The sequence below is a fragment of the Hyperoodon ampullatus genome (genome assembly GCF_949752795.1).
Source record: "Hyperoodon ampullatus genome assembly, chromosome: X".
NCBI lineage: Eukaryota > Metazoa > Chordata > Mammalia > Artiodactyla > Ziphiidae > Hyperoodon > Hyperoodon ampullatus.
The window spans coordinates 28,032,649-28,054,237 of NC_136913.1; the positions used below are offsets into that span (position 1 = coordinate 28,032,649).

Consider the following 21,589-nt stretch of genomic DNA (forward strand, 5'->3'; position numbering starts at 1 on the left):
AAATCACAGTATTTTGCCTTCTTGCACACGCGCTCTTTTTTTCTTAATTTATTAACTTATGAATTTTTGGCTGTGTTGGGCCTTCGTTGCTGCAAGGGCTTTCTTTAGTTGGCGGCGAGTGGGTCTACTCTTCATTGTGGTGCACGGGCTTCTCACTGCAGTGGCTTCTCTTGTTGCAGAGCACGGGCTCTAGGCGCGTGGGCTTCAGTAGTTGTGGCACGTGGGCTTCAGTAGTTGTGGCTCGCGGGATCTAGAGCACAGGCTCAGTAGCTGTGGCGCACGGGCTTAGTTGCTCCGCGGTATGTGGGATCTTCCCGGACCAGGGCTCGAACCCGTGTCCCCTGCATTGGCAGGCGGATTCTTAACCACTGTGCCACCAGGGAAGCCCTGATCTTTAATTGTTCAAATATCAACTTAGCGTCTGCTCTTCAGAAGGCTTTTGGATGGTACTGGGGATGCTAAGAAACATAGACCCAACCCCTGCCTGTAGAATTCTAGTGTCTAAGAGCAGCATTCCTATAAAGCAGCTGGTGAACAAAGATCTAAAAATAAGGGGTAAGAAGTGGGGGGTTGAGGGGTTCCTCGTGAGGAGTCTAGTGTAAATGTCCTGATGCAAGGCACTTTGAGACTTCAGGACAATAAAAGTCCTGCAGTGGGAGATAATTTTAAGTTAGGCCATATGGTGAGCCAGCCAGCGAGGCTGTGGAAACACTGGACAGGGGCCAGACCCTCAGATGGTGGGTCTCAGAGTTAAGAGACTTAAGCCTGGAATGGAAAACTGCCCTTAACAGTTACTTTGAAATCACGAGTAAACCAGAGAGAAATCTCCACCTGGGGCAGGGATGGAATGTGCCCTGTGCTCCTGTCCCAGTGCAGGTGAACACAGTGCACAACCTAGGTGTTTTATGCACATCACCTCCAAGGAGTGTCTTTGAGATAAAGGTGACAGGAGTCTGAAACTGGAAACTCAGAAGCCAGTGGGCTGATACTCTTTGCTGGGGGACAAGGAGTCAGAGTCCATTCTATTAAAAGGGCCTTTGCATTCAGGTTTTTTGTTGGTTGTAATTCCGCAAAGTCTACGAGAGGTGTAGATTTTCGGTGACGGTGAAGTTAGTGACGATAGGGGTTGTTTAGTTTAGATGAAAGGGCAGCTTGGAAGGCAGAAAGAGTTAGTCTTGGAAGCAAATTCTAGCATATTTGAATTTCATTCAGTTGGAATGAAAATATAATTTTCATATTTGATTTATTGGGGAAATTGAAGATTCTTTGTATACAGCATTTTGGACTGATTTGGTGTTCCATGTCCTAGAATGCCACATATTCTCTGATATCTCCTGGATTTAAAAATTCCTTCAGGGTGGGTGGCATCGTCTGTGGACCAAACAATCATAATCATGGTAGAAACAGACATTGTGTACGGTCTCAATGTGGTCCAGGCACTGTGCCAGGTGCTTTACATACATTACCTGCATGCCACTAGCCCTGCAAAATAGGGCTTAACAAAGCCACTTCACTTGAGGCTCCCAGAGCTTGGTGATGGACCTGAGTTCACACGGCTAATAAGTCACATGGCAGGGACCGGACCTCTGGTCTGAATTTGTCCAGAGCTCGCGCCATTCCACTCCTCCCAGCCTGAGGCTGATCATGAGTCAGTTAATTCGCTGTCTTCTACCACTTCAAAATGTATCTTGAGTGATGAAAAGAAGGACTCTGTGGCCAAAACACTGGATTGGAATACATACCCACAGCAGGACGAATACCGAAATAAATGGGAGATATGAATAAAGGAGAGAACGAGATAATGCTCAGTAACAATATGGTCATCTGCATGTGCAAAATCAGATGCCCTCTCAGATGATCGGGGGCTTACAAGATTATCTGGCTCTATCCTTCTATGCAGAAAGTAAATATTTTAGAACTACCCTAAGTCTGGCTGGTGAAGAGAAGGAATATATCAGCTTTTTTTCTCTGACAGCATAACATCTGTCCTGAGTTCCTTAATTTGTGCTGCATTTTCCTAATCTTACATCACTTTCGGGACAGAGACCCCTGTTCTCCCAAGATTTGCAATAGTGTAACTGGTCAAGTGTTTGTAGGAGTATGCATTTCCCAGGAAGCCTTTAATCAAGAGACAGAAGCAGATATAAGAAGCCCCATGAATGAGGACTGAGGAGACAATCACCCCTGAATATAGGAGTTATCCAAAGACGAAGGAGAGTGAGCTCGGTTCCGTAGAAGGAGGAGTGCCAGGCTCTGTTAGATGTAGTGAGCATGTTGAGTGAGGAATCATGGAAGGACCCAGCCAGAACAGTGAGGTCCTATAGAGTTGCATCCCTGCTGCCTGTTCTTGGAGGCCCCAATGGACTATGGTCATATGAGGATCACCCTGACTTTCAACTTGGAATTCTTAGGAGAGTAGGACCTTGATGTAAGACAAGCAGCTTCAGGAAAGCAGAGAGTGGAGTTACAGGATTGATCAGCGTAAAAGGAGGCCCCGGAAAAATCTCTGATGCTGTCATCCCCAGGAAGCTCTGGCCATAGATGTCAGGTTGATTTCAGCCTGGAAAGTCTCGGTGAGGTGAGGGTCTCTGTCTAATGGGGTTGGCCTCAGTTTTGTAGAGAGAGCGATAGAGACCTGAGCCCTAACAAGAATTCATGTGACGATGCTGAGTGTTATGAGGGGAACCCCAAAAGCAGAGGGGGCCAAATAGAATTCTGTACAGTTCTTAGCCCTGGGAGACCCAGAAGAGCTACCGCTGAGTCATCCCCTCATTCCACCCGTGTGATCTCAGGGAGGGAAGGGCCTCATCTAGCAGGACCGGACTCCAGTTCTGCAGAGGGGGACATGTTGGCCATAACCAGAGTCAAGGTGAGGACCCTCAGTGCTAATGAGGGGGTCTCTCCCCCAAGCAGGGAGGCTCACAGGGTGGCGCCCGACTTGTCAGGCAGAGATGGTCCGAGCAGCACCCTGACTTCCCCCCACTAGGGCCTCGGGGAGGTGAGGGCTTGGTTCGGAGGCTGGAGGACCCGGGACCATAGAGGGAGGGGTCCCGGGCTCTGATAGACGGCACCGGAAGGACGCAGGAACCGCTGACCCCTGAACAGTGGGCATCCCCGCAGAGTCCCGCCCCTGCCGTCAGCCCTCGGAGACCCCACGCAGGGCCGGATACGGCTCCCCCCGACTTCCGCTTTGGAAGCGAGAAGCCCGACCGTTAGCCGCGGCGTTGGTTTGTTCGGCCGAGCGTGGGTTTTGAGGACTCGGCCGGAGCCACGGTGAGGACCTGAATGTAGCCTGAAGGGACCTTCCCTCCCGCCTCCCCCCATAACAAAGGTGACCCCCCGCCTCCCGCCCCTGCCTGCCATCAGCAGCGTGAGACCCTGATGTGACCTATGTGCCAGAGGAGTCCTGTTGGAGTTGCCGTGTGGAGGGCCTCAGGGAGCGGAAGGCCTTTGTCTAGAGGGGGCGGCTTCTTAGGCAAAGGGTGTAGTCTTGTCCCCAGCAGGTGAAAAGTGGGACCTTCCGAGCTAACGAGGGTCCCTCCTTCCGAAAGGCGTGACTGCACGGAGCCCCCTCCCGCCTTCACTCGAGCGATGCTCTAGAGTAATTCAGGCTGAGAGAAGCCCTCACTCCTGCCTGGGGTGGGAAGTGGGGTTGGGGGCTAGGGGACGTTCGGGTAGAGAAAGGCCTTTATGCAAAGGGGGCAGGACTTCCCTGTTGGTCCAGTGGTTAAGACTCCTCGCTTTCACTTCGATCCCTGGTGGGGGAAGTAAGATCCCACAGGCCACACGGTGCGGCCAAAAAGAAAGGGCGGGGGCATGGACCTAGAGGGTGTTATGTACGCTAAGTGAAATAAGTCAGACCGAGAAAAACAAATACCGTATGATTTCACTTATATGTGGAAGCTGAAAAACAAAACAAATGAACAAACAACAGAAGAGAAACAGTTATAGATAACAGAGAACAAACGTGGTTGGGGGGAGGAGAGAAATTAGGTGAGGACAATTAAGAGGTACAAACGACCAGTTACAAAGTCAATGCGTAATGGGTGTGAAATGTAAAAAAACAGGTAGTTGGGTGGATGGATGGATGGATGGATGGATGGATGGATGGATGGATAGATAGATAAGGCCACCCCATTAAGCTTAGGGAGGAGACTTGGCCCTTAAAGAAGCAGAGGTAGGACCATCCGTGCCAGTAAGCAGACCTCTCGTGAAAACAGGGAACTGCACAAATCAGCAGCCCTGCTCTCAGATCTGGGAGTCCCCAGATAAGGTAGCCGGGACGTGGAGCCCCCGACTTGTCTTCTAGCTACTCAAGGAGGTGAGAGCTTCGGTCTGAGGCATGCAGATTCGTGTCAGTGGAGGGAGGAATCCCAAACCCTACCCGGACTGGACGCCAGAGTCCTGAATGAGGACTGAGGGAGCCACCAACTCCAGAACAGTGGGGTCGGAGAGTCCCACCCTTGCTGTTAGCAGGCATAGCCGAGCCCCAGATCAGCTTTGGCGGAAAGAGGCTCAGTCTGAGTGTAAGCTCGGGTCCCAGGAAGATGAGGACCTTTTCTGACGGTCACGGGCTCACGTCAGCAGAGGGCAAAGTCTCAGGCAGGGTGCAGAGTCAAGGTGAAGCTCCTGAGTGAGGAAATGGAGACTGCTCCTTACACAGTGGAGAGAGCTGCCTCTAATGCCGCCCCTGCCGTTAGCCCCGGGCGGCCAGGGCAGAGCTGGCAGGCTCAGGTGCCCCCTAACCTCTGCCTGTGGGGTCTGAGGGAGATGAGGGCCTTGGTTTAAGGGCTGGCTGCCCGGTTCAGCAGAAGAAGAGGAGTCCCAGGCCATGATCGATGTCAAGGCACAAATTCTATGTGGGGAATGAGACAACCGACTCCCCCAGAACAGAGGAGACCACACACAGTGCCACCTCTGCCTTCGCCCTGGGAAGCCAGGTTTAGAGCTCTCAGGCTGAATTGCCCTCTCAGTTTCTCCAAGGGTGGTCTCAGGGACGTCAGGGTTTGGGTCTAATGAGAGAGGCCTCATTCAACCTAGGGAAGGAGCCTGGTTCCTAACAAGAGTCAGGGTGGTAACACCGAGTGAAGATGAGGGAACCCCACCCAGAAAGAAGTGAACCACATAGAATCTCATCCCTACTCAGACCTGGGAGGGAGACTCAGGCCTGGTGACCTGATGAATATCACTCCCTTTTTCCCGGACCATGGCAGGGAGGTGAGGAAGCTCGTGGATGGGAGTATGGGCTGAGGTCAGCAGCCGGAGGATTTCCAGGTAATGCCAGGAACCAAGGAGAGGACCCTGAGAATTGAGGGGACCACCTACGCCACAATAGTGAGGGCCACAGAATCTCTGCCTGCCTGTCAGCATTGCAAGTCCACACACCGTTGTAGCTAGAGAGACAAGAAAATTTTCTTTCTAGTGGGTCTCGGGGAGTTGGGGGCCTTAGTACGAGGGGATAGACTTCAAGTCAAGACACAGAGGATGTCCAAGTCCTGCTGTGCGTCAGGGTGAGGACACTGAGGGATGATGTAGATGAACACCCACCCAAAGCAGTGGGGGCCCACAAACTCCCACCCCCCTCGGCCCTGGGAAACCCCAGGTAGAGGTAGCCTGATGAGTCACTCCTCACTTCCAGCCCCAGGGACCCAGGCAGATGTGGGCCTTGATCTGAGGCCCGAAGACTGAGGTGGGCTGAGGGAGGAGAGTAGATGCCGTCAGAGTGAGGGCGAAAGAGGCCAACGATGCCGGAACAGTGGGGTCCCGTGGGGTCCAGCCCCTGCTACCAACCCAGGGAGGGCATGGACGGGGGTGAATGGAAGGGGCCCACCCTTTCTTTCATCTTGGGGATCTCAGGAAGGTGAGAATCTTAAGGTAATGCAGGCGAACTCAGATCAGCGGAGGGAGGATTTCCGAGGTTTGCCAGGACTCACGGAGAAGATGCTGAGGACTGTGGGGAACTCCACCGCATGCCAGCGGGGACCCCGCAGAGTCCCTCTGCATTGTCGTTCCGAGGCGCCCCCGGGCACAGATGTCAGGCAGAAGTGCCCATCCGTTCCCCAGTCGGAACTCACAGGGAAGTAAGCATCTTGGTGTGACGGGTCAGCAGAGGGAGGAACCGTAGACCCTCCCCTGAGTGAGAAATGGGGACCGTGAGGGAGGAGCCCGCGTTATAGGGCCTCAGCGTGCCTGCTGCAGCTTCAGCCTGTGGACACTAGGGGCGCTGTGGCCAGGTAAGGCCATCCTCACTTCCACTGTTGGGTCTCAGGGAGCTGTGGGCCTTACTGTGAGGAAATGTCCTCAAGTCAAGAGAAAAAGGAGCCCCCAGATCCTCCCAGGAGACCCAGTGGGGACCGTGCATGACGACTGAAGGTAGCACACCCCCCTTCCACCGAATCAAAGGAATAATAAAGAGTCCTGCCCAGGCCTCTGCTCAGCCCTTGAAGGCCCAGAGCATGGTTGTCAGGCGGAGGCTCCTCATTTCTTTGTATCATTTCTAAGGGAGATGAGATCCTTCGTCTGAAGGTGCCACACCAGGGGCAGAAGCACAGGGGGGCTGTGGGGGGTCCCAGACCCTTGGTATCGACAAGATGAGGACGCTGAATGGTTGAGGACCAACGAGTTCAGGACAGAGCAGGCCCCACAGAACTGTCAGCGCTGTGCACCCCGACAGTGTCCATGACTCAGTTCCTTCTCGTGGGCCCCAGGGAGCTTTGAGGTGTCACCTTTAGAGCAGCACAGGGAAGAGGTCCCAGCCCTACCAAGAGTCGATGTGACAAACCTGTTTGTGAACGAAAGGGACCCTTGGAACCCAGAGAGGGCCTACCCTACCAGGATCTGTGGTCACCGCCGTCAGCCACAGGCAGGGCTGGCAGGCTGTAGCCTGAGGCTCACTCACTGTCGCTTCTTACGCTGGGTTCTCAGGGGACAGGCTGAGCAAGAACAAGGGCCTAGTGGTTCCTAGAGCAGTGCCCTCAAGGGAACGTGCGGAGCGGCCTTCTTCAAGTCAGGGTGGTACCTCCCTGCTGAAGGTGCTCACACCCTCTCACCTTCCCTCCTCCAGGTTCCAGCATCACCTGCTCTCCTGGCCACTCCCCCGCTTGCTGTCCCTGCCCATAGTCATGCCTCGGGGGCAGAAGAGTAAGCTGCGTGCCCGTGAGAAGCGCCGCCAGGCCCGGAGGGAGACCCAGAATCTCGGGGGTGCTCAGGCCACTGCAGCAGAGATAGACGAGTCGCCCTCGTCCCCCGCTTCTGTTTCTCAGGGTACTCCCCCGAGCTCCTCTGCTGCTGGCACTCGCCAGGAGCCTCAGGGAGCCCCAGCCACTAGCTCTCGTGCTGCAGGGGTTTCAGGCCCAGGATCTGATGTACGTGCCAAGGGCCGGGTTGAGGCAAGGAAAAATTCCTCCCAGGCCTCAACCTCCGGTGAGAGCTCTCAGACAGATCCTCTAACCAAGCAGGTGGGGATGTTGATAGATTTCCTGCTGGAGAAGTATACAGTGAAAGAGCCCATTATAAAGGCAGACATGCTGAAGCTTGTGAACAAAAGGTACAAGGGGAAGTTCCCTGAGATCCTCAGGAGAGCTGCTGAGCGTGTTCAGCGGCTCTTTGGTCTTGACTTGAAGGAAGTCAAGCCGAGTGGTGACTCCTATACCCTTGTCAGCCAGCTAGATGTCAGCGATGATGGCAGTCGGAGCAGTGGCAGGCGGTTTCCGAAGAGTGCGCTCCTGTTGCCTCTCCTGGGTGTGATCTTCTGGAAAGGCAACCGCGCCTCTGAGGAGGACATCTGGGCATTCCTGAGTAAATTCGGTGTTTGTGATGGAAGGTGGCACTTAACCTTTGGGGACCCCAGGAAGCTTATCACAGAAGATCTGGTGCAGGAAAAGTACCTGGTGTATCGTCAGGTGCGCCACAGCGATCCCCCGCGCTATGAGTTCCTGTGGGGCCGGAGAGCCCGCGCTGAAACCAGCAAGATGAAAGTCCTGGAGTTTGTGGCCAAGCTCACTGATATGGTCCCCAGTGCCTTTCCAGTCCGTTATGAAGAGGCTTTGAGAGATGAGGAAGGGAGAGCCCGAGCCAGAGCTGTAGCCAGGGCTCGTACTCGTGTCAAGGCCAGTTCGCGTTCCAAGTCATGTCTAGCAGCTCCTCCAACCCTTAGTGAGGTCTGAGGCAGCTTCTTCACTTTGTGTTTGACCAACGCTGCCAACGTTTTAAGTAGTGAGAGGCTAAGCTGGGGCTGGGAAGATCATAATATATATCTTCTTTGTGTTCCTGTTTTACACTAGTATCTTTCAAATGTTGTTTCTTTTACTAGAATGTCTCTAGATTCAGAATCCAAGTTTATAAATGACATGGATCACATATTTGTTGTTTTTCATCAGGTGTAAGCATAAGAGTTTTGGTACTGCGTAGTACGATTTGAAAACTCCTTGCATCTTTCTGGGGGTCTGGAATGAGAGAATATGGCTTTGGAATAGGAATTTTCTTGGAAATGTGAAAGAATGCTGTGGTTTTAAAATGGGTGAAAACAAAGTAAAGTTTAGTCAAATTTTGGTTTGTCTTATTCACCTTTGTCTTTCTCTTTGTAAAATTCAAAGATAATACACCTAGATGTCCTTAGCTTATTCAAGAATGCCGAGAAAATTAAATAGTAATAAATTACATTCCTCACTCAGTGCCTCATTGATTCCCATCTGTAATTGAGCATCTGCTCTTTGGAAGGTTCTGTGCTGGTAGTGATGATGCTAAGGTAAAAAAGACCCTGCACCTGCCTGTAGATGTGTAGAGTATAAGAGCAGCTATTATATAAGGAAGGTGGTGTGATGAAAAACGCAGCGAGGCTGGTGGGGAGAGAGTCCAGATGAGAGCAGTGAAGTATAAATTCTCTCAGCCAGAACAGTTTGAGGTTTGGTATTTTGCAAATCCCTCCTTGGGGGGTAATTTTAAGTTGGCTGCATGGTGGGCTAGATGAGGCTGTGATAATGGTGAGCAGGGGCCAGACCCTCAGGTGGTGGGCCACAGAGTTGAGAGGCTAAGCCTGAAATGAGGAAGTGCCCTGAACAGTTACTTTGGGATTGTGAGTAAAGCAGAGAGAATCTCGGGCTTCCCTGGTGGCGCAGTGGTTGAGAGTCCACCTGCCGATGCAGGGGACATGGGTTCGTGCCCCGGGCCGGGAGGATCCCACATGCCGCGGAGCGGCTGGGCCCGTGAGCCATGGCCGCTGAGCCTGCGCGTCCAGAGCCTGTGCTCCGCAGCGGGAGAGGCCACAGCAGTGAGGCCTGCGTACTGCAAAAAAATAAAAAAAGAGAGAGAATCTCCACCTGGAGAAAGCATAGAATGGGTCCAGTGCTTTTGCCCCGGTGCAGGTGAACACAGTGCACAAACAAACCAGGTGTTTTATGCATATTGTCTCCATTGTGGTGGGATGCTGAGAAGCCCCTGTGCTGGCACTCTGTGCCCTGGGCTGGAGGAGCCCCAGCCCACTCCATTAATTAGTTATCGGGTTTTTCTAATTGGAGTTTAATTGCTTTACAGTGTTGTGTTAGTTTCCGTTGTGCAACGAAGTGAATCAGCTACACGTATACATATGTCCCCTCCCTGCTGGACTTCCCCCCACCCATCTACGTGGTCTCAGAGCACCAAGCTGAGCTCCCTGTGCTGTAGAGCAGGTTCCCACAAGCTATCTGTTTGACACAGGGTAGTGTATATAGGTCAATCCTAATCTCCCAGTTCATCCCACCCCCCCTTTCTCTGTGTCCTTATGTCCGTTCTGTATGTCTGCGTCTCTGTTCCTGCCCTGCAAAGAGGTTCAACTGTACCATTTATCTAGATTCCATATATATGTGTTAATATATGATATTTGTTTGTCTTGAGTGTAATCTGGCAGAACTCCTAAATGGGCCCAGATTTTGGTGGTGATGAAATACGTGAAAATCGGGGAGGGGGGGTTGGGGAGGCAGGGGAATTACTGGTCCTTGACACAAATTCTATAAGGTTTGATTTGCATCCTGGTGAAACCCCTGCCTCCACAAAAGAAACAACATGTTCTCTGGTAGGGAAGATGTACTCAGGGTTACTTGCTAAGGAGCACTTTGGTTAATTCAGCTTTCTTTGTCCTAGAGGACCGCATAGTCTCTGACATCTCCTGGGTAAAATGAAAAATTCCTAGAGATGAGGGTATCTCTAGGATAGAGAAGACCAGTTTCTTCTGGTATGAAAATAAGCATCATAAAAACTGCCATGCATGAAAGACCCAAACATTGCCAGCCACTGTGCCAGGTGCTTTACATATATCACATGTGTTCCGACAGTTCTATAAGATGAGGCTTATCAAACCCACTTGGCAGACCAAGAACTTGCAGTCCTCTCCAGACTGGTAAAGTGACAGAACCGGGAGTACAGCCTGGTCTGAATTCCTCCAGAGCCCATACTGTTCCGCTCCTCCCAGCCTGAGGCAGCCCTTGTCTCTTAATTCATTTCTCTTCTCACTGCTCCATGGAGTCTCTCGGGCAATAAGAAAGAGGAACTTGTAGCCAAAATATTAAAAGCAGGCCTAAAGAAGGAAGGTGAAAATGAGAATCAGACACAATTTGGGGATTGTCTGTGGGCTTCGTGTACCTAGGATCCTCCTGCCCCTCGCTCCAGGGTTCCCTGAGAGCTGATTGCCCCGGTCCCGGCACGTGTGTCCAGTCCCAGCACTTTGCGGCATTACGGTGCCCTTCCCCTGGGTCTTTCCCAGTGTGCCCTCGTGTCCAGACTGGAACCTGACCTGCTGGCCAGCTCTTCTCGGCATCTTCCTCTGGAGGCTGCACTCAGCTCCCGGAGGAACAGACAACCCATATCCCCTGCCCTGCCCTGACTCGGAGCATCCCGACTCCCTGCTGATCCCGTTCCTCACCGTGGACCCCTGGGACAGCAGCTGCCCTTTCCATGTAACTGTTCACTTCAGACAGTGACGTTTACACACCTCCTCATCCCCACTGGGTGCCTCCACCACATTCTCAGTGTTTTCAAACCTGCTGGTGACTAGACTCTGATTTGGTATGGACTCTACAGGGCCTTGGATTACAACCCCAAGGCTAAGGAGGCTGTTTTTGAAACAACGTGATATTTGCAGTAGGATTTTAATGAAATGTCTTCTTTGAATCTGGCCACTGAATCCATACACTGAGTGAACTTAATTAAGCGGTCCAAAACCAAAGCCTTCTTCCTAAGTGGTAAAGGAGGAGGGACCAAGGAAATCACTGTGTAAACAAACATCTACTGAGGCTGAATTCCTAAAAACCCATGTTGGAGTCCTTCTTGGAGGTGGAAAATGGTTCTTTGGCAGACATGCTAGCTTTGAATGAAAAGGGAAAATAATTCACCATCCTCCCAGTAATTCTTGTCTGTATCTGTCCCAGGGAAGATGCTGTTTGTTCAATAAGCTTCATGGCACCTGTTCGGGTGTTCAGGTATGTTCAGTCAGGTGGTGGGTGGCTATGATTTTGACCATGCAACCAAAAGTTAGGAGAAAATTCCCAGCCTACTGAGATTACACAGGTGATTGCAATTGGCAATGCAGAAAGGTACTGGTGAACGCCCTCTCTGCTGAGATTTACAGGGTACTTTTGGAAATTAGATGTAATCCTGTATTTGAAAACATGTCTTATATAGTATGCACAAGAAAAAATTGGTGAATTTCAAGGTAAATTTGGCCTTCTCAGAAACTCCTCCAAGAAACTAAGAGGGTTGTTGTCAGAACCAGTTGCAATAGTTGCTCTTTATTGAGCACATACTATACACCAGTTTATGGGAGACTGCAAACCTCATCCACATCCTGTCTTGCTCTCCTTGGGTTCCTGGGGAGACTGTATTCCCAGTCCACTTGTAATTAGGAAGGGTGACCTCCAGACCAAGGCACGAGGGAGTCAGTATGGCACCTCTGTGCTTTCTCTTTCATTCAGCAGCAAACATAGAGAGCCCGTGTTGAGGTGTGGAGCCATGTGACATAAATAGCCTGGATCTCAGAGTCATATGTTAGCAGTGAGCCTCTGCCAACCTTCATCAGATTTTATGTGCACAAGAAACAAACTTTTGTTGTGTTAAGTCATTCAGATATCAGGTTTTCTCTGTTGCATCAGTTAGCAGTTACTGAATCCGAGTGATACACAACTACTATTTCTACTATTAGGCTCATTTAAATATTTTAATGACAGAGCGAATCATAGCATATATATTCTTCTTATAAAAACTTCTTACACGGCTTCCCTGGTGGTGCAGTGGTTGAGAGTTCGCCTGCCGATGCAGGCGAAACGGGTTCGTGCCCCTGTCCGGGAAGATCCCACATGCCGTGGAGTGGCTAAGCCCGTGAGACATGGCCGCTGAGCCTGCGCATCCGGAGCCTGTGCTCCGCAACAGGAGAGGCCACAACAGTGAGAGGCCCGCGTACCGCAAAAAAAAAAAAAAACAAACTTCTTACACACATAAATCACAGTCTCCCCCCTTACAACATTGCTCGAAAATTCATCCCCCTTTTCAAATGTAACCACGATTTAACTGTCTGGTGTGTGTCATTCTAAAGCTGATTTGAGGCTTCTTTGTACACAGATGTGCTACAAAAATATGTTGAATTTTTAACACACAGGGGCAACAGTGTACATATTGTTCTGTGACTTGCTCTCGTAAGTTAATGGAAGTGAATGCAAGATCTTTCTGTGACAGCACTTATAAGACCTACCTCACTTTTTAAACCTGTCATCACCATTAGAAAAGGTCCCAGCCAGCCCTCTGGTCCTAAGCTACAGCGTGAAGTAGAGCCCCTCAGCCGACCTGTAGATCTGTGAGAAGAAACAGTTGTTGTGTTAGGATGCTAAGTTTTGTGGCTCTTGATTAGACAGTGGATGTAAACTAATAAGTACATTAAGGGCTAGCAGTTCGTATTTTATTTTTTTATGTTCTTTGTCTTCCACAGGGAGCACATGCTATTCCAAATATATATATATATATATATTTTTTAATTTAATTAATTAATTTATTTTTTTGCGGTACGCAGGCCTTAAGCTTAACACTTAAAAACTACAATGTAGAAATAATAACCTTCTGAGAGGGAATCTGTCACATCTGTAGTCCCTAAGGCACTATAGGATGATTTCCATTGATATTAATTAGGTCAATAAAAAGTATTAATGTTTAAATACAAGCCATGGTTATCAGCAAAATTTATTAGCCTTAATACGTCACTCCCCATTTGTATAGGATAAATGAGGTAATTCAAAAGAGAGAGATTTTCTTTTTTATCATTAGTAAATAGCTAAGCAGTGAAGAACTGAGGAACTCAGCTTTGACCACATCTTGGACTAAGTGAGATTTAAGGATTGTTTGGTATCCAAGGATACCTCTTAATGTAATTTCTATAAATCTGAGAAGAAAAGAGATTGTGATTATCTCATTTGAGAGTAATATGTGGAAGAAGGACTGGAATACATTGGAAATGCTGCCTAATCAAAGCATTGTTTTCATGTGCATTTTATAGTTTCTAAGTGATTTTTTAGCTTAATGATTTCTAGCTGGAACATTTTATGTCATAATTACTAGTCTCAGCAGAGATTTCATTTTTATTTATAGAAATATTTGGAATCTATGATTAGATATGTGCATTTAGGCCGGTTGGACTTCCTTTATTTTACCACAATGTACTTTTGGAATTTGGTATTCTCCTTTTTCAAGTATAATGCATATATATCTGGCACAGCTTCCTGCTTGACTCTATTGTTGTGCCTTATGTAAAATGACATTTAGTTTGCTTCTCGTTGATTAGAATCAATAACATAAGTCATAATTATGTCCTGGAATAATATGCATTTCTAGTCTGGCTGCACTGTAGGTGGTGGGAAATGGCCTGGGAAGCTAATCATCCTTTATCATTTCTTTCCACTTGGGAAAGGGCACCCAGAACGCTAAACAATCCACTTCATAACTAAATATATAGGATAAAGTTGTTTATAAATCGGGGTCTCTTGTACTAAGGGGAAATATTAAGACCACTCTTTTTGCATTCTCCAACTATGAGTTCCCATGCCGCAACTAAAGATCCCGCATGCCACAACGAAGACCTGGCACAGCCAAAATAAATATATAAATATTTTTTTAAAAAAAGACTGCAACACAGAAACCCAGCCTGAGTTTCAGTATGCCTGCCCTGCTATACAGACCTTGGACTCAAGACTGTAACATCTGAGTTTCTAACCTACTGGCTTGCTCTATGAATTTCAGACTTGCCATATATATATGTATATATGATCTCTTATTGGTCTCTTTCTTTGAAGAACCCTAAGTAATACACCACCATACACAAATGGAAGAGTCCCAGCAAATATACTTCCTAAACACTTCTTCATCCTCTCTGTCCCTGTTTACCAATGCTCTTATTCAGAGCTCTGCCGTTTCCATCCTAGTTAATTGAACTTACAACTCTGATATTGACCAGCATCAATATCTTGAAATTATTTATTTCTTTTCTTGATAGTCATAGTTCTTTGTCCCCTTGATTATTGTTAAACTTTCTCACAATTCTAGCAATTCCTTCCTGTGTGCTACTTCTTCTATGTGATCAGCAAATCTGATTTTTTAGATATCCAGATTTTTTTAGAAGCATATCAAATTAAAATCAAGAGTTTCCTTGTGAATGACCTGAATGGTTGTCCTGTGAGTTGAGTGCATTTGTTTTTATACAGGGACGCTGGCTGCTCAGAGACCTTGCCTAATTACCTGCTCTACTGTAATATTCCAGCTAGAACCTTGAGACAAATAGAATGCTAGTACATTTACTCTTGGCCACACCACCAAATTTTTTGTTTATTTTTAACCAGGTGGCCAAGTTACATTAAAATCAGTGGTCTACACTGATCTATCAATTCCTTCACTTTTACTTCTCAACACATCTGTCCATCTTTCTTACTTCTCCACTGAATCTCCTTTCACTACCATCACTAGCAATCTCCTGGGTGATAAATTCATTGGGTACTTTAAAATATAGTGTTTATTTTTTCAGCTTTATTAAGGTATAATTGACACGTAAGAATTGTATATATTTATGGTGTACGATGTTTTGTTATATGTAAAATGTCAAAACACTGTGAAATAATCATTACAATCAATCTAATTAACACACTCACCACCTCACATAGCTACTATTTTCTACTTTTAATAAAAATGATATATGTCCACTACAGTACATTTGAAATTTTTAAAGTTTAATACAGAAATTGAACTATCACATATAATTCCATCACGTAAAGATAACAATTAACTACTAACAGTTCAGTTGAATCATTGTTAATAATTTGATGCATTTTCTTTCAGAAATACATACATTTATGACAGTAATATATATTATAGAATTGCAGTAAAGTGCTTGCCATGAAACAGATAGGTATCTTTCTTTTTAAAATAATACTTTGCAAATATATTACCATGTATTGTTCTTCTAATGTAAGTGATTGCTCTGTACATTGATTTGTGCTCTTAAAAAAATTTTATTTATTTATTTGGTTGTGCCGGGTCTTGGTTGTGGCATGCGGGATCTTCATTGCGGCATGCAGGATCTTTAGTTGCAGCATATGGGTTCTTAGTTGCGGCATGTGGGATCTAGTTCCCTGACCAGGGATCGAACCCGGGCCCCCTGCATTGGGAGTGCAGAGTCTTAGCCAAGGGACCACCAGATTTGTCCCTGATTTGTGCATTTTATATATAACTTTATGAGTGCAACCATTTCTCTAACTTAAAATTTTTATACAAATTAGAGTATGTTTTATTGATATGTCTATTGTGACACCAATATAATACTGTTTTAATATTAAACACTTAAAATACATTTCAAAATGCAGCAGCTATTTGCTATATTTATTCTTTCAGTTGGCTTTTAAAATTTCTTTGCCAAATTCGAAGTGAAAATTCAGTTGCATTTAGAGTAGGTTTAAGTTAATCCTACATGTTTTAAAAATGACTTCTTTATGCTATTTAGTCTTTTTAACTCCAAGCACATTTTGATCTTTATCCTACTTTAGAGCATTTGACATGGTTGGCTACCCTTTTGTGCTTGAAATACTCTTCCAGGTTGCTTTTGGAATTCTCCTCACCATTAGTTTTACTCTCATCTTTCTGATCTTTCTTCTTATTCTTCTTGTGGTCTTCCATTTTGGGGTCTCATCCTTAAGTATTAATGTCTTTGTCTCTCCTCTGTTTTCATCGTATAAACACTCCTGGAAGACCTCATTCTTTCGCGTGGCTTCAATTACTGTCTGGATGCTGATATCTCTCAATTCAAAATTTCCAGACTTTCTAGAACTCACGTCCTATGAGACAAGTCCTGTAATACAGGGATCTTGGTTGCTTAAATGCCTCGCATTAATTACCTCCTCGACTGTGATGTTCTGGCAGAATCCTATAAGACACATCCACTTAGATGTCTGTCAGGTACTTAAAATGAAATCTGTCACAAATCTAGACTCATAATTTTATCTTCACCAACCTGCTCCTCCTCTTTCCTTTCCCCTAGGAGAATCCCACCACAATACTATCAGTTACCCATTCCAGAAAGCTGGGAATCACCATTAATCCCCTACATCTCCCTCAGACATTTTAGTCTTTTACTGAGATCTAGCATATCTATATATGTCTTAGTAATCTATCACCAAAATAATGCTGTGTAATAAACCACCCCAAAATGTATTGGCATCCAACAATAAACATATTCTCAAAATCACAGGTCTGTGGGGGTTTTGGACAACTCTGCTTCAGGCTGTGGTCTGTAGATTTGGTTTAGATCTACCCCACATGTGTTCATTCTGAGGCCCAGGATGAAGTAACAGCAACTTCCCAGGGGGTAGTTTTTCTCATGGCAGATCACTGGAGCCCAAGAGGACCAAGCCAAATACAGCAAGTACATGCCAAGGCTCTGCTCACATAATATCCACTAACATTATATTGGCCAAAGCAAGTCACATGTCAAGTTTAATGTCAGTGGCATCAAAGTACATGCTGTCCAACATGAAGCCAAAGGATAGGTGTATATATGTAATTATTTCGGGGAAGTAAAGGACTGAGAGCAATTATTCAACCTATCACAGCCTGATAATATTACTCAAACTTATCCCATCCTCCACATTCCACTGCTACTGCCTTAATTTGTGTCTCTTAATTTCTCCCCCACGTTAGTGAATAACCTCAACTATTGTCTGTGATTCCATCCTTGCCCCCATTGAACGCATCTTTCACACACACATTAGAGTCATCTTTATACAACACAAGTTAGATTGTGACTCTTAGGCTTAACATCACTAACTGTGAATCAGGACAATGTATATGTTCCTTTGCATGTCATATAAGACCACTCTTGTCCTGGCCCTAGCCTCCTTTCCACAACTCTGAACCCACCAGCACCATCTAGTCGTAATGAAATACTTACCATTTACTAAACAAATTCGAGAAAGAATTCTGCACTTGGAAGATCGTACTGCCAGTGCCTCAGAATGTCTGACATACAGTTGATGCTAAAAGTAAATGTTTGGTAAAATAATAATTGTAAAAGACCTTAGTCCTGGCAACATCATTTTCTCACTCACTCTAGACTTTGCTAGCCTAATTAATTAATTAATTTAAGTAACAAATTGTTTGACCAGCTTTGCCACTGAGCTCTTTCAGAAACCCTGACAGAATATCATTTTTTCTTATGTGGCCTTTCCTGTCTGTATGTCATAGCTCTTGTCATGTAGTTTTTATCTTATTTCTAATATTTTGCATCATTTATACTCAGGTTATTATCCTGAAAATTTCATCTCAGGTGACCTGTTAAATTAGAACAAACTCAAAGGGAATGAAAATGAATGTTTCTATCATCACATAATAATGAATATACATACCTTTTGGAAGAAAAAGGTTTAAAAACCCCAAAACAACTTTGGAAGCCAACTATACATTAGGAAATTTATGGAGATGGAAGTAAAACAGTACAATGTATATCTGTGGTTTAGCATGGTAGAGTGGAAAGAACATCAGTTTTGGAGACAGTCTGGAATCTGCATACCAGCTTTGACACTTTCATTCATTTAATAAATAGTTTGGAGTACCTACTACATGCCAGTCGATATACTTGTGGATACCAAGGTGAACAAAACATACTCTTATAGTCCAGTGGGAAAGTTGAGTATGCTAGAAATTATTATTTGCCAGTATTCGTTTTCTCTACTTTGTGCAAATAGGAAAATTTCACTTCCCTTCTCCCTTTAAAGTTGGATTTTGCCCTGTGACTTGCTTTGTTCAGATGAAATATGGATATATGTCACTTACATGAAGAGGCAATTAGTTGCCAGTACTCAACTCTCAAGCCATAACTTCCCCCAGTGTAGCAATCATGGAAATATTAATACATATTGAGAAAGCAACACCATAAGTTATTGGAACTACTGTCAGCATGAATCCATCAGTAACGCCCATGAGCAGGACCGTCCTGCTGCTCTGCTTTGAATACACAGTGTGAGAAAAAAATTCTGTTTAAAGCCTCTAATATTTGGGGAATGTTTGTTACAACACTGTAACTTATACTAACCTGACAGATACAATAAATATAGAACAATTAATAAGTAGATGCATATAATAAAGGGGGGGACTCAGGGTGCCATTGAAGTTAATGACAGAAGAATGATCATTGTATAGTGGTTAAAGATGACCTTCCTGAAGAAATGATGTTAGACTCTGGGATGGATGAAATAATAGTTAACCAAGTAGAGAATGTTAAATGGAGAAATAGTGCCTGTCTTCTAGGGCTAAGGATTAAAATGATCTAACATATTAACTATGCTGAGCAATTGGCCTATAGCAAAAGCTTAATAAATGCTAGTTTCCTTTTTCTCATAGTCTCCTAATTGGTTTCTGCCAAAATATTTCTTTGCCATTCACTAGACGCGTCCTAGACTTCTGTCCATCCTTCTTAGTCTCTTCCAGCAGCCACCTTAGCCTTGGATCAGAAGATAATGCCGTGTCCTTTCACTGACTACAGGAAAATAATTCACTTCTACCATAGCTGAAAACTGACCTTAACTAATTTTAAACTGATCATTTTTAAGACCTTCTAGACAGACTGTCAAAGAACAGTTTCCTCGAATCACGACAGGCACTTGAAACCCAATATGTCAGAACAACTTCTGGGCTCTCCCCCAAACCAGAGTCTCTTTCAAGGCTCATTTCAGTAAATGGCCCTAGTATCTACCCTGTTGCTAATATCAGAAACTTAAGCATCATTCCTCTTCTTCATTACCCTCCCAAACTATAACCAAGAATCAAGATCTGTTGATTCTACTGTTAATTAGTTTAAAAATCTTCCTAGTTGTCTTAATTTTCACTAAACTGTCCTCACCACCATCTCTCTTTGATTGCTTCCTTTGCCTTCTAACTACTGATTTCCCTGCATTTGCTTTTATGCACCCTTTCCAATCTTTTCTTCCTCAAGTTTTAAGACCTGTAGTACCTTTTGGATTCAATTTTGAGCTTCGTTTTCATGAATTTTAAATGGTACTTTAGATGGACCTTAAGATATTTTCCAGTTATCCCATTCTGATTTGTGCCCTAGCACGTTGTATTCTCGGGGTTACTATAGGAATCTTCCAGAGTCCTACTTAGAGAATCTTGAAGTAGATTGAATGTCTGGAGGATTTGGTTAGAAAAGGAAAGCATCTGCATCGTTTCTCTATCTTACACAGCCAGGTGGCAGTGTTGCTTCTTGGAAGATGGTCATCAGAGGTTTGTAGGTTTGGAACTGGGTTTAGGGCTTGACTCTTAGCATTTATTTTATTATTCTTTTGAATCCGATCTACTGGCACCTTATTTCTCCCCAGTCATGTCACTGGAGCAGCAACACGAGCCTGATTCCTTAACTTTTCAGGTATCTTTATTATTTTTTTAAACACCTCTGATTTCCTAGATGAAAAATATTTACCTGAAAGAAAGATTGTATGAGGAAGAATTAAAATACAGTTCCTGGCTGTTCTTCCTATGGAAAGACTCATTATCAGGGAAGCAATTGTAGTTTCATTGCAACAGATTCTATGAAAACTGCAGCACAAGAATACTTTAAACAGTTTAGTCCATTCCATGTGACTGCAAGGTAATTAGTGAAATCCAGATTAATCAGAAACTTGCTAGGCAGCAGGGTGATTTGACTAACAGCCTGGGAAGGTACAAAATAACTGGGTAATGAAGTGGATCCGGTGATAATGTGCAAGACTGCTCCTGGGATTGTACAGAAATACATTATTTAGACAGATGCTGTATCTTGTGGACAAGAGATCTTTAAAACTGGAAATATTGTATCTTTCCTATCTGATTCTGCTTCATGCCCCCATGGACTAAAGATTGAAAAGCAGCACTAGAGAGGGGAATATTTTAGGAAACTCTTTCCAGGTCCAATCTGATATCTGTCATCAAAGGTGGAGGGTGTGTTCTGTGTTACTCTAGGGCTTTGTCACACATCTTATCTGACCCTCATAAAAAATAAACACTGTCTCAAGTAGGAAGAACAGTTATCGCTCTCACTTTTTTCATAGGTGATGAACTGGAAACTCCAAATGTGAAATGTGAGAATGGAATGTAGTTACTCACAGCATGCAAAGATAAGCTTTCTTTCATTAGTGATGCTATGGGAGTTGCCAGGTATCCATACCCAGGCTGCAGCTGAAAAATCCTCTTTAATTTTGCTCAGGCAGAGTGGAAAACTCCATGCACACATTATTGTGCAAATCATCAGCTTCATGGAGGATATGAGCACATTTTTGCCCAGGTGAAGTTCTCAGGGATAAGTAAGTGCAAACAGCATCCACTGCTTATTAACTCTAACAAGAAGAGTTGGCCTTAGGCATAAAGGGAATAGGAGTCTGCCTGTGTGGCAAGATTCAGGAAGCAGCCAAATGGCTTCTTGCCTTTCCCTGATACAAATAGATCTTTGTCCCTACCATTGCCATTCTCCCAAGTGGGACCGCATCCACAGGACCAAAGGTAGATGGTACGGTCCTTAGAGGGCAGCATGGGGATGCTAGATGAAATGCATGGCTGGGACATTTGGCAAAAGGAGAAACAAAGAGACAGAAAGCAAATTTCTAGGCTTTGAGAGTTGAAACATAAGCAGAGTTTAGTTCAACTTCCCCGTGAGGAATTAGCAAGTAGAAAAAAATCAACAACAATAACAATAATAATAAAGTTTATTCCTTAGGAATTGCAAGGCATTATACTGAGTGACATGAGCAATAAAAATGAAAACAAAAATAAAAACATGCCCTCAAGAAGTTTAGAATTTACCTTGAAAGATAACACATGTGCATGTAAAATCCCACATGTTTAAGGCAACACACTACAGGTGTGAAATGTCTGACATCAGGGCAGAGGGGTGCTTGAGCTCAGTAATACAAAAGAATGCTCTTTGCCTTTTTTTCCTTAATGTTTAGTTTGTGATTTGGGAGCACATGGGCGTTGTTCTGGGGTTAGAATTTAATGCTTCAGAAGAGGATGGATAAAAGTTGAAAGGTTATTTATTTCTTAAAACCAAAACAAAGATATAAAGATA

The 21,589-nt window shown here is 45.3% G+C and overlaps 1 pseudogene across 1 annotated transcript; it reads left to right on the forward strand.

Moving 5' to 3' along the window:
* Positions 1-7,121: 7,121 nt before the first annotated feature.
* LOC307069514 (melanoma-associated antigen B1-like) lies at positions 7,122-8,155 on the forward strand (annotated as a pseudogene). The gene has a single exon. The product of its transcript is annotated as a melanoma-associated antigen B1-like (transcript).
* The last annotated feature ends 13,434 nt before the right edge of the window (positions 8,156-21,589 follow it).